This window comes from Polyodon spathula, chromosome 15, assembly GCF_017654505.1.
Source record: "Polyodon spathula isolate WHYD16114869_AA chromosome 15, ASM1765450v1, whole genome shotgun sequence".
Classification (NCBI taxonomy): Eukaryota; Metazoa; Chordata; class Actinopteri; order Acipenseriformes; family Polyodontidae; genus Polyodon; species Polyodon spathula.
Genome location: NC_054548.1, coordinates 10,835,454 through 10,848,552, shown reverse-complemented (window position 1 = coordinate 10,848,552; position 13,099 = coordinate 10,835,454). Strand labels below are relative to the sequence as shown.

The window sequence follows — 13,099 nt, the reverse complement described above, 5'->3', positions numbered from 1 at the left end:
TGAACCAGCTCATCAAAGAGAGAGACATAACTGCCTGATCTGAACTGGGAACTAACATTTCAGCTGGCTGGGTGTAAACTATAACACTGAATGCAATAAATATTGTAAGCTGCCTGCTCTCTGGTATTCCACAAAAACACATATTTTCAATATACAAAGTGCTTTTTTCTAATTACTAAGATATATTTTGCATAAACCTCAATTCTAACATGTAATACAGAAAATAAAAACAAAAGTTAAAAAAAAACAAAAAAACAAATTCCCTTAGAATTAAAAAGAAAACCTCCATCTCAGGGTACTAGGGTTCTTCCCCAAGCTTTTGCCTTGTGGGCATCTCAAAGGGAAAGTACATTATAATGTAAATTGATGTTCTGTACCATAATAATCCAGGAAATGCAAATTAACTTAATTTAGGATACTGAGAGAACTATAGTGTTTGCATGTTTCAGAAGGTTGTTACTATGAAAGCACAACAAAACAGCAGCTCTTGTGGCGTTCACTGTAAAATGTGAGCAATATAACAAAACATTAACTCATGTTGCTTTCCTGAAGCATGACAGAGCTTAAATTAAAGTTGCTGTTTATACATAAGTTGGTTGCTGCGCAGCGTCCCTCTCCCCTGTTTGATTGCAGCATCAGTATCCTCTTCTCGTGGTAATGCCTACGTAACTCTCCTTTTAAATTGTGTCATTTGTTATTTGACGCAGATGGTTGAGTGGCCAATACGTTCAATCTGTGGATTCAGGAACTATTTATTACCCAATGTCTCCATATTTTTGGGCCATAGAAACACAGAAAGCAGTATTTTTTTTAACGCCACAAATGCTCCAAGTCTAAACAGGTGAACCTTAGAACATAATTGCATCTCCCCGTTTAAATAGAAAGATGTAATGAGTAAATTGGATCGCAATTTACAATTTGCAAATGGTAAAATATCAGAATTGATATGATTCATGCAACAGTGTTCAACACACATTTTGTCTGCACTTCTCCCAAAATTGATCACCATAAAAAATAAACAGATGCAGTTATAATTTGTTTATAGAGGTGTATCGGGGGTTTTGTTTTAAAGTATGACTTATTTGTATGTAATACCAGTGGGCCTTTGCTACTGCGCTTCACACAAAAAGCGGTGGCTCACAATGACTAGTTTTTCCTCCCAATTTTGAAAAACATTTTTAAGACCCAGACATGCTTGTGTTTTTAGTATAATAATAATAATAATAATAATAATAATAATAATAATAATAATAATAATAATAATAAATAAAACACACACAAAAAAAATTACGCTCACACACAAAAACAATTTAAACAGTTTTGTATTTCACTGCCGCTGTTACCACATTGTGCAGTACACTGTACTGTAACCTACCGTACATATCCCTCCACCCCCATCATCTATATAAAAATGCATCTACTCCAACGGACAGATTCTGAATTTATGTAACAGTAAAATGTCTCGTAATACCACAGAGGGAGAGGACCCATGTGGTTCAAACTGAGAGCACAGTGCTATCAGATGGAGTAAAACTACTAGTTTCATACAGTCATTATAGAATGAACACACTCATATTACTAATGTAGGAAGAATACTCAGTATATATGCTGACATTATATACAGTAGTATTACACAATATCCTTGTAAAAAGGCTACGAGAGTTATTTTATATCCGTCAGATTAGTATTACAAACTGCTGCACTAGACGGTTATACGGATGACAATTTATTAACTATTAAAACAAAAGTTAACTATCACTTTTCACATACATTACTTCATAATGATGTTCGTAGTATTCAGCCACCAGCCCAACACCATACAAATAATTGCACCTGCAACGTCTGAATCCGCCTATAGAGATTCACATCTAGTTAAAAGTTAAAAAAATTAAATCAGCAACCGGCTTTTGCCAAGATTATATTAGTCTGGGATGCATTCATAGGGAATAAAAGCAGCGCTATATATTTAATGTCAGAAAACAATATCAATAATAAGCTAATAATGGTATTGCATTTGAACCTGAATTTAAAAATATTTCTGAAACAAAACAGTAGGCCTACATAGTAATATTCGATTCATTATTCATCTTCAGCAACTCGTGTCGCTTAACACTGCTCCAGTAAAGAATGCCATCGTTACTAAATAATAAACATTCCCATAACGGAATTTCAAATTCTTAATATGAAATTAAATGCGGTACATTCTAACATCTTTCGCTTTACGTTAGTTGTCTTTCAACAAACCCGGTTGCGAATAGTTTCGAAGAATACATTCTCTATTTTTATCCCATAGGACTTTCCCGTGGGTAAACTTGTGTCTACAATTACAAACCGCTTAGAATTTGCAGCCTTCTTATTTGTTTCTTAAATTAAACTCAATCAGCGCTTTAGCAGCAACGGGCACTAGTACGATTCCAACTCCTACGGAAGTCCCACCCCTCATAGCTTTGTTTCGATGATGTAACCACTTTCCAAATTTAGCAGGTTGCTGATGCTCCGAACTTTTTTGTCTGGTGGGCGCCGCTGTCTATTAAGCGACGTCATAACGATCCTGTTATTGTTGTAAACACAGCGCCTGCCTGCTTTTCACTGCTGTCTTGCAATGGGGCATTGGTGGCTCTTTGTTGACAGCGATTCTGACAGACGCACAAAGCCTGTTAAAAGAAAGCACCAGCATAGTAACAATTTCCAACTGGCAAGAGTATCCATTTTCGCTGTTTTGTACGGCACTATGAATTCTTGGTATGTGCGTAAGGTTACTGACAATAAACTCACTGCTATGATATTTGATGTAGCACTGTAGTACGTTTGCTGCTGTGATATATTTACAGCACCGGCTTCGCATTTGGGGGGTAACGTGCAAAAACCTGCACTATTGGTAAAAAACAAAATTCAAAAACAAGGTTTTATTTAAATGTATTTGTTCTTATATAATGACACAGCCTTGTTCAAATAAAAACCTGAAATTACGTCATCTTTGTTTTTCATTAGCTGCAACTATACAGTGGTTAGTTGTTTACCTCTTTCAATGACAGAGCATTTACTGTTTTAACACGCGCGTTAGCCTGCGAAATATTGCTGAACACGTTTTTTTTAGATCCCGTTTCCATTCAGGAAACGAGGTCATCTCTGATTCGCGTAATTTAGACAAATGGACAGAAACCCAGCCACAGTATTTCATAAAAAAGATAACGGTTAAGGACACTTACTTATGCGCCAAAGAAACATTAGAAGCACAGTCCTTCGTATTTGCACGATGACCTGTCGTTTCAGATTCTAGAAAAATATACTCCAATTCGAGATGCCCACCTGCCTAACAATGAAGCTTGCAGCCTTTTTGTGCAGTTTCAGCAAGCTTCGAGGAAGTTCTCCTTTTGTTCCAGTATTTATACATTGCGTCAATATTGCGAAAGGAGGAGGCGGAGCAGTGGCACTTCGGGAGAAAAGCCAGCACACGACCTTATGTACACAACCCTAAACACCCCCCCCTCTCCCCTCACCACCACCCCCGAGAGAATCACCGGATCAGATTCGATCACGTGCCCGGGGATAACCAGCATCTCTTATACTCAATCTTCACCTCATTGCAGGCGACCATAGATGATCTATATTGTATGGATGCCAACCATGGTCTTGTTTCAGTTCTAATAGCGAAATACTGCACCGGGCAGTCGTGTGTATTTATTTCCGTGTATAATGGTAAGACATATAGGAAAACGGCGTATTTATATCTTATATATATATATATATTAATATATATATATATATATATATATATATATATATATATATATATATATATCACAGTTCCAGGAAGGACAACATCGATCTGCATGTACCTGTTCGAAATGCTTTCTCTCCGTACGTTATTTACCAGAAAGTTGATCCATTAGGAAGACGCTATTGGTGTACATTGGAGATGGCGGATCCTCCTCCTCAACTCAATACTAATCAATTGCTCAGTAGTCTGGAAGTTTACTTTTTTCTTTTATATTTCATGTTGTCAAATTCTTGCATGATATAACCATAGTTCACTGCTTTGGATATACTTCAGAAGATCTGATTATGCAACTCTATGATGCGATGATCAGGATACACGGTATCCTATTGCCGTGGCAAAAGTACAGCATACAGTGGCTGAGGCAATCCAGGGAGTGTTTTCTGCAATGCTGTTTTCCCCGTGTACAGTCAGGACAAACGTCAGGAAAGCAGACTTCACGGACGTTTCAACTGTGCTAAAGTAAGCAAAAACACGCAAAAAACATATAATAGGATTAATTTAAGGGGAGATGGAAAAAATGCAAACAGAGACATTTTGCTTTTTATTCAGTACACTTAGTCGAGTATTTTCCACCTCTGAAGATAAGCGCGATTGATTGATAGATTATGTGTGGTTATTTAAATGTTATTATTGACATGTGTAAGGTGTTGGTTATTGATAGAATAATTACAAATACATGCAGAATAAACATAATGCAAAACTTGCAAGCAAATTCTATAGGCATACGAGAGAGAGAGAGAGAGAGAGAGAGAGAGAGAGAGAGAGAGAGAGAGAGAGAGAGAGAGAGAGAGAGAGAGAGAGAGATGTTACTGTTTTTTAGGCTATATGCCCACACTTGATAAAGGCATTTAAAACACGCAGACCATCATATCCTGACATACAAATTATTCACACTTTCCAACTGTGTCCAGAAATTGTGGATTTAAAAAAAAAATGCAATAATGCGTGGGAAGCTCAATGAAAACGCAAATGTGTGCATGTGTCGTTCAAAAATACTGTGAGTTACTCACACCAAACTAAAACATTTGTTTTTAGACACAAATTAACGTTTACTTTTAACATGGACGTGGATTGACATATATGGTTCTTTTTTATATGTCATTTTAAAATCTACTTTAAAAATAACAATACAAAAATAAACATCCAGACAGACTTATGGGCCATTTGTACACCCGATTGAACTCTTCCAGCCAGAAAACAAAACTTCATGAGTGGAAGTTAATATGAATTTAATACTTTGAACTTAGATATATTTAACATGTATGGTAAAGCTTTCAAATTGTAGACGCTAATAATAAAGAGCTGCCATTATGTACACTGTTGTTTACTGGTAACTGTACGTGGGCGTGTTTTGGAGCTGTACAACTGTACACGTTTATTTTCTGCCAGGAAGTTGGCATTCATTGCTTGCCATAGCTAGATATTTTTGGCTCGTTGTGCTGGCCACTCGAAAACTTTAACTCTGAATATTTATCTTTTGTTTCCAAAAAAAAAGTGTGGTGCCATTCTATAGAGCTCGTACAAGGCTTTTGGAATGTAACTCATTTTGATAATTTTGGATATAAGACAGACAACCAGTTACTCTTTGTTAAACCACAGCTCGACATACAGATTGTAAGAAATACCCAAGTTAGAAATACAAAGTTTGTGATTGCCTGTATTATAAACTCAAACTCAAACGACAGGCGGATTGCATTTCTCTATCAGAAACAATACATCACTGGATGTCTGTGTCTATCATAATCTCTTCAGAAGATAGAACATATTTCACATTTAAACAGAATTTACATATTTTTTAAACCTACCAATTTAAGTTCTCGGTATCTGCGTGAAAACGGTCTATTGTTACAGGACATTTTTGTTTTCTGTATCCCCCAAAATAGATGGTAACAAGATGCACCTTCGTTCAAATATTTGAAACCTTCAGTTTTTTAAAAATAATTAAGATTTTATTTTGCAAAAAAAGTGAAGCAGTTAAATGCAAGATTTCATTTGCATTAACAATACAAATGTATTGAACCTGAGGCTCACAATTAAGGCCGCACGTGATAATAGACGATACGTAAGTGCAATTTCATTTCGTTTTTGCAAATAAAAGTGCAGTGATTTAAATATGACATTTTTTTTCTTCATTATAATTATTACTTAATTATAACACATTAAACTATTTATTGGATATGTCACCACATATCCGACTCATAGGGTTTAGATTAACACATTAAACTTCATTAAATGTTCTAAGTAAAACCACAGAGGAAAGTTATGGAACATTCACATTTGTCAACAACATTTCTGGCAACGCATTTCAGTTGGTAACACATATATTATTAGCCTGCAGGGTGGTAAAGGTAAACAAGAATTTTCCACTGTTGTGGCCTATAATTTGAAATAAGACTCTGACCTCAGACTAAATTTGTGCCTTTGGAAGGCGAAAGGAAAATGTTGTATTTACGAAGTTATCTGACGACCATGTCCAATAAATGATATGTTTTATCAAACGTTTCTATATAACGTACAGTCAGGTGAAAAAAAAAACAAAAAAAAAAACAAAAAAAAAAATACCAACAATATCTTTAGGATCTGATCATCATTACTAATACAACTTTACCTTTGGGAAAGAGTTGTTTGTATCCGATGTTTACATTTAATTATTTTAGTTTTAAAACATGTGTAATAGGCTATTTTCCCTTTCATATCGACGGGATAATTTTGAATGCATTTTGAAATACTGTATTTAAATTGAATCAAACAAAATAAAAAAATAATCAAAAATATAATTAATTATTTATTCTATTTAGCTTATAGCGTTAGTTTTTTTTTTTTTTTTATTGCATGCAGGTTTTGCCTGATTAGACTTCCAGAATTAGAAAGGAAATTAGAGGGTTGATAAAAAGAAAGGAAATTACTTTATTTCACTAGTATTGAAACATGTCGAATCCCTTGAGCAATGTGAGTGGTTATGAAAGATTAGGCCCTATGAGTAATTTTGTAGTTTCTAACGCGTGAGGCTATTAGATCACTCCAATTTATATCTGGCTGGTGCTTGCGCTATTTCGGTTTTCTTCAAGACTTGGCTATAATACTTCGCTTAAATATATGTTTAACAGAGCAGTTTAAACAACCCTGCGGTGATTTACATTTGTGTTTTGGAGCAGCATTCTCAATATGTTGAGCAAAGTGATTTCTTAAAAAAAAAAAAAGAAAAAAAAAAGATTAATTTAAAACTTGCAATTGTTCCATACATAGATTACAAATGCTTTGAAAGACTAGTACGTAAGTCTCAAGTACACAGTTTCTGCTTAAAAAAAAAAAAAACCCATAACATTTTAGTCGTCTGCTGAATGTGTAAGGTAGCCAAACATCTTCTGGAAATTGAAAACCATCGCACTACGCCACCGTTATAAAACATAAAACTGGTTTAATATGTTTGTTAATAAACTACATATTGCATTAAACCAATTATTCTAGCGTAGGCTAATTTTGTTGCGTTGTTCAACGTGCTAAACTCATGGGGCTTCACACATTAGCATGCGAAGACACACTGCAGCGGTTGTTGGAAGTGTGTGGTTTCTAAACTGTACATGTTTGCCGAAGCCTTCTTGGGTACCCAGTGTATATTATGTAGGCTGTATCAAGTTTATTTAACTTTCAATCAGATTAAGTTATGTTAAGTTATATATTATGTTTTTGTTTTTCTTTTTTTTTTTTTTGTTTTAAATCGTATTGATTTCATTACTTAATCGTCACAAAGGTCGTTGTGATTTAGATAATTGAGGTTCTCCAAAATGGGAAAATAAAATATATTTTGTAACGATCCCTTTGACGCAAAAGCTGTTTTTATTTAAATACATGGTTTAGACCTACCACTGTGGACCAAAAAGTCACTTTACAATTTGACAATTGAGCAACAGGTTATATTTTTTGGAAGGAGAAAAAAAATAATAATAAAAAAAAAAAACATCTGTTCATTTTACAGAACTAAACAAATGAGTAATGCAATTCAAGGTCTTGTAGTCACAGTTTGTTTCTCATTTTATAAAGTTAAGACAGAAATGTGTCCTTTCGAAAATCAGTTAATAAAAAACAGAGTACAGACTTGTACAGTATGACCAATAGTTTAAATGATCACAAATAGTATTTTTCGATAGAATGTTTTTTTCAACAAAGAGAACTAAAAACTTAAAAAGTATAAGGGCGTCACAACGATTAAGTTAGTTGTGCTGGTAGCTGTAACAGGCTGCAGCTGACCTTGTTTGAACCCAGTAACTGTATCTGAAAGTAAACTGTAAATATTTTTTGCTCACACATACTAAATCGAAACTAGTGGGCGTGAAGTTGCATTTTTGGTTTGTTTTATTTAACTAGCACATCACAAAGTGTTTAAAAGTAATTAAATTTCACATTCACGAATCAGCTATTTTTTATTCAGTTCCATGACAAGTTGTGTTTTTGCACACACTGTGTTGCCATTTCTCACTGTTTGACAGGTTCCATCTGAAGATACAGCAGCGTATAAACTACAGTCTACAAGCATTTAAAAACATGTAACTCACAAATATAAAGTATAGGATAGTTGTCTTATGTTTGCTTTTTAAACCGCATACAAAATCGTGCGTATATTTTCGATCTAAAGATTAAACCCTTGGTATTTGTTATGAATATGTCAGCACTGGTGAAATTAAAGCGACACATGAAACCCTCAGTTTAGAAAACAATTCTGTGAATTTTCTTCCCACATGAATGTATTTACCAAGAACACTGCACAACTTTAAATAATATTACATTGGACAGAGCTAAAACACATTTATTACTTTTTCTCTGCAATTTTTTTAATTCATTTTCATAATAGTTTGTTTTTTAGGTAAAATTCCGTAGCCTTCATTTTAAACACTGCATCCTAAAAATATCTGGCGCCGATTTTGTTGAGGATTCTGTTTTCCACTCATGTTTACAGTACACGAGGGCGCATATGCTCGTTTGTTGTTAAAACATCGCCCATATTAGCATAACGCACTTCAGATTAAGAGCACAAAAGAAAATGATATCAAAATTGCATTTTGTTTCCACCATAATTTCTATAAACCATTACGGCACAATGTTATAACAAAATGTTAACACCGTATTTATGTGCATGTCACCTTCCCCTTATTCGAAAAAAGGTAAATAATAAAACAAACAAATAAAAAAAAAAACAATAATTTTAAGCACCTAAAATATCAATATAGGTTATTCTTTTATCCATGGGCTGTTATAAACAACATATGAATTCCAACACGACCAAAATAAGGAGTCACACACGTTTGCGTTGGTACATCTGTTGGTTTTTTTATTATTTTATTTCTAGGCTGTTTTTTTGTTGTTGTTTTTTTAAAAAGAATGATTCTAATATAAATAGTTTTGAATCTGTTCTGAAAACTCAAAATCATTAGTGTTCCGAATGACGATTAATCGAATCAATACACAGCGAGCAAACCCAACAATTTGGAGTGCCAATATTTTATAATGTGAGTTGAGCGCTCTTCGTTGGGGAGGGCAATGAAATGCTGCATCATTGCACTTGCGAAAGCATTTTTTGTTTTTGTTGTTCAAAAAACCGCATTTGATCAATACACTAATGTTGTCCCGATCACAACATCCATTAATGTAGCTCATTTGATGGTCTGGACGAAGAAACAATTCTAAGAAAAAGCGAAGAAATAAGATATTACTTAGATTACACATATGTGTTCCATGTTGAATTATAAGCACTAATAACGTCACATATATTATACTCTGATCAGGGCACATAGCAATACAAATACACAGAACACTAGGGCTGGAGAATGTTGCTTCCACATCAGACATGGTCGGATGCCATTTTGGCACAAGCAACATGAAAGCTGTTTTCATTTAAACGACATTATCTGGTTAGCCTACTCTTTTTTCACACGCATCGCGCATGAAATGACCTTTCAATATTTAAAAAAAAAAAGACTGACAAGAAAATGAACAAACCCCTCCTTTTCGGGGTGTTCTGCTGCAGCTTGATTAAGAGGCGATGTTGTGGATCAGTTGAAATAATGTATTCCCAATCCTGAAGCCATAAGTATTTGTATTGAAATGCTAAATGTTTATATCAGTCACTTCAATAGCCTATTTAAGTGGGCCGTGTCTTACATCCGTGCACGGAAATGACACGGGTCTTTCAAGGGACTAGGCTACACCTACACTCTCATTTCACAAAACAAATGTAGGAATATGACAGCGTCTTGTAACGAAATCTTATGTGTTTTTATATAGGCTTTAAACAGGCATTCTACTTTTCATCAACACGAACAACAGGCATGTATTGTTCAGGCAAGGTCTAAAGCCATATATTATAAACTCAATAACAGACTTGAAGCTTTTAAACTGAAATAATAAACGCTACAAAAACAAAATTACTGCTGAAGTTCAGGTATTGGTTTGCTTAACAGGCAGTGATGGGTATCGGTTTTTAACGGGCATGCAGATTTGGTCGTAAAGGTATATGACTTAAAGAAGTGCTGTATTACTTACAATTAGCAATATGTTAACACCGTTTTTTTTTTTTTTGTTGTTGTTTGTTTTTTTTACATCATCTAAACTTGTTTGTTTAAAAAATGCCTGGTCTCAATATTCTGAGTATACTGCCATCTGTCGGGTGATAGTGGAACGGCAGATTAACAAAGTTAACGTTGGTGACATTATGTAATAGTATTTCATGTGAGAAGATACTTTTTATAGGAGAGCCTCTTAAAATCTACAACATTGTGATTGGCTGCTAACATTCCAATACCATATGGGACATTAGAAGAAGTTTAAAAATAAAAAAAAGAACCATTTCAAAGCGCAATAACACTCTTTCTGAAAAAAAGGGGGAAAAAGCCCACTAAATCCCTTTTTGGTACTGAATAACAAACAGTGCACCTAGAAATGTGCAAAGGAAGATGTAATTATTGCAAACCCTAGTACTTTACAAAATGACATAACGCTCTATATTAGTAATATGTTACTAAAATGTTATTGTATTATCCATGTTGATAATCATCAAAACCTTTCACAATAAGCATCTAGATGTTTTATAAATGGATCCTCAAACAAAAATGTGACCCATCTGGTTGTGTTTCCCAGTCTAGGGTAGGGGAATGTATACGTATTAGAATAATATCTGTTGGAGTTATAGTAGGTAAATAGATACAGATAGATACATGGATAGATACATATTCACATAATTAGACTAACAGATAAATAGACAAGCATCAACAGGCTAAATAATGTTTTTTTTTTTGTCTTCCTGAAACACAAATGTTTATCAGGTTGCAAATGAACAGGAATTGAGGTAGAAGACAATTAAAGAAAAATGCTCTGCAGCATTCAGTTCACAACTTCAGAGCTGGATATAATCCTTTAAAACGTACATTCCAGTAAGTACACCATGGAGCGCTAGTCTATTCTGAGGTTCAGCTGTACCTTTTTTCAGGCCTTCATTGGCCATACTAAAAGGACATGCTGAGGTCACTGTACAGTAAGATAACCGTTACTGTATTAACCTGTTTTACCACAGCACTGGAAACTCTGATCCTTGAAATTATTCAAAGAAATATAGGCTGTGATCGGTCCATCTGATCGAATGCTGTTACATAAATACCAGACAAAAGAGGTTTTAAATCAAACATAAACCTATCTTCTGTGGCCTGACCAAGTATAACACTTCAGAAACTACAAGCAACACAGCAACTCGTTTTCCAGTGACCCCCACACTGCAGGCCAGGGTCCAGCTCTCCTTCCTTTTACTGATGCAACACAGCAGCTAGCAATGTGGAGTAAAGAGTCTGCAAGAACTGAATAATATTGTACAACAGTTACAGAACAACTTTGACGTAAGATAACTGTGAATGGTATTGATTAAAACTATAGAATACATAGAAGAATTACACCTTCCTTACGTGCGTATGTTTCAAAACGGGTGCTGCACACATTACAGAAACAAAAGATTTCCAAACAGCCACATACCTGGATCAAAGCAGACTATGATAACACAAATAGTGTTGTAAATGGTTGACGTGGATTTGGAATAGATCCTTTTGATTTTTAGTATTATAAGTAAATCAAATTTCCTAGATGTTTGGTTGAAGTTAATGGAAATTGATGTGTGCCACATCACCGTGGTAATCAATTGTAACCTGTTAGCATATACCATAAGTGAATTTTTGACTTTGTATTTTCACTGCAGGGAAAAACTATTTAAATGGCTAAACCAATTCACACCAAAACTTCCCACTTTACATTCAAAACATCCCAATTTACCATTAGTTTTTAAAGTTTTTGATACACATACTTATTTCCAAGCATTGTTTTGCTTCTTCACCTCTGTTCTTCAGTTAAGATCATTGGGTACATGTTCATTGGGTTGATGTGCAAGCTCTGAGGAGACCAGGGCAGTCATATTAGCCCATTCTGCAGGATGTGTCGCCCAAAATCAAGACCATACCTGGCAAAACAAAAGCAGTGCACTGATCTCTGGGAGGGATGCGTATCTGGGTGCATTTAACCTTCTGTTGATAAAGTTCTGATTCAAATGCAGTAATTCCAAGGCCATTTCTAAGATCAAACCAAAATGGCAATCATTTGTATAAATTGTACATTTTTTCTTCTGTATGTTTAAGCATGCATTATAAAAAATAATACAAAAAAAACCCCAAATACCCTAAAATGTACCATTTGAAGGAAGTGGTTTCCTGAGCACAAACTTGCAGTAATACTGTATACAGTGTTGATGAAATCTCAGTAATAATCACTAAAAAGAATGTTGGAATAGGAAGCAAATGTATCTGGTTTCAGAAAACAGAAATGTTTTTATTTTTTTATTTTTTATTATTACTTCCATAGGAAATAAAAGGTAAAAAACCTTAAACATGGTTCTAGATTCAAGATTAGCTGCTTTATAAACATACTATCTCCTAAGAACAGTGGAGAGAGTGTGTATAGAATGTGTAAGTAAGTCAGACTGTTTTGCACATATGTGCACTTAAATTACAAAACTTGGCACATTTTCCAGGAAAGATCAGTAAGAGTATGGAGTCTGCTTGTCAGTGTGTCAAACGTACATTGATCTAAAGAGGCATTTATCCAATGGAGACAAACTTTGAACATTCAGGGTGTATATGGAAGCATCTGCCTGTTTGTCTATAACTTTCTCTACATCTTTACACTAGCGTACAGTTCATAGTGATTCACTTTATCTATCTATCTATCTATCTATCTATCTATCTATCTATCTATCTATCTATCTATAATCTATATATATATCTATATATA

General features: G+C 34.5%; 1 protein-coding gene across 1 annotated transcript in view; it reads right to left on the bottom strand.

The window, feature by feature from the left end:
- Positions 1 to 3,350, bottom strand: part of LOC121327666 (SPRY domain-containing protein 7) — a 54,396-nt gene extending 51,046 nt beyond the window's left edge. Inside the window, exon 1 of the mRNA XM_041271802.1 lies at positions 3,210 to 3,350. The gene's annotated coding sequence lies outside the window, so the exon portion shown is untranslated. The remainder of the gene's footprint in view (positions 1 to 3,209) is intronic.
- Between the last annotated feature and the right edge of the window lie 9,749 nt (positions 3,351 to 13,099).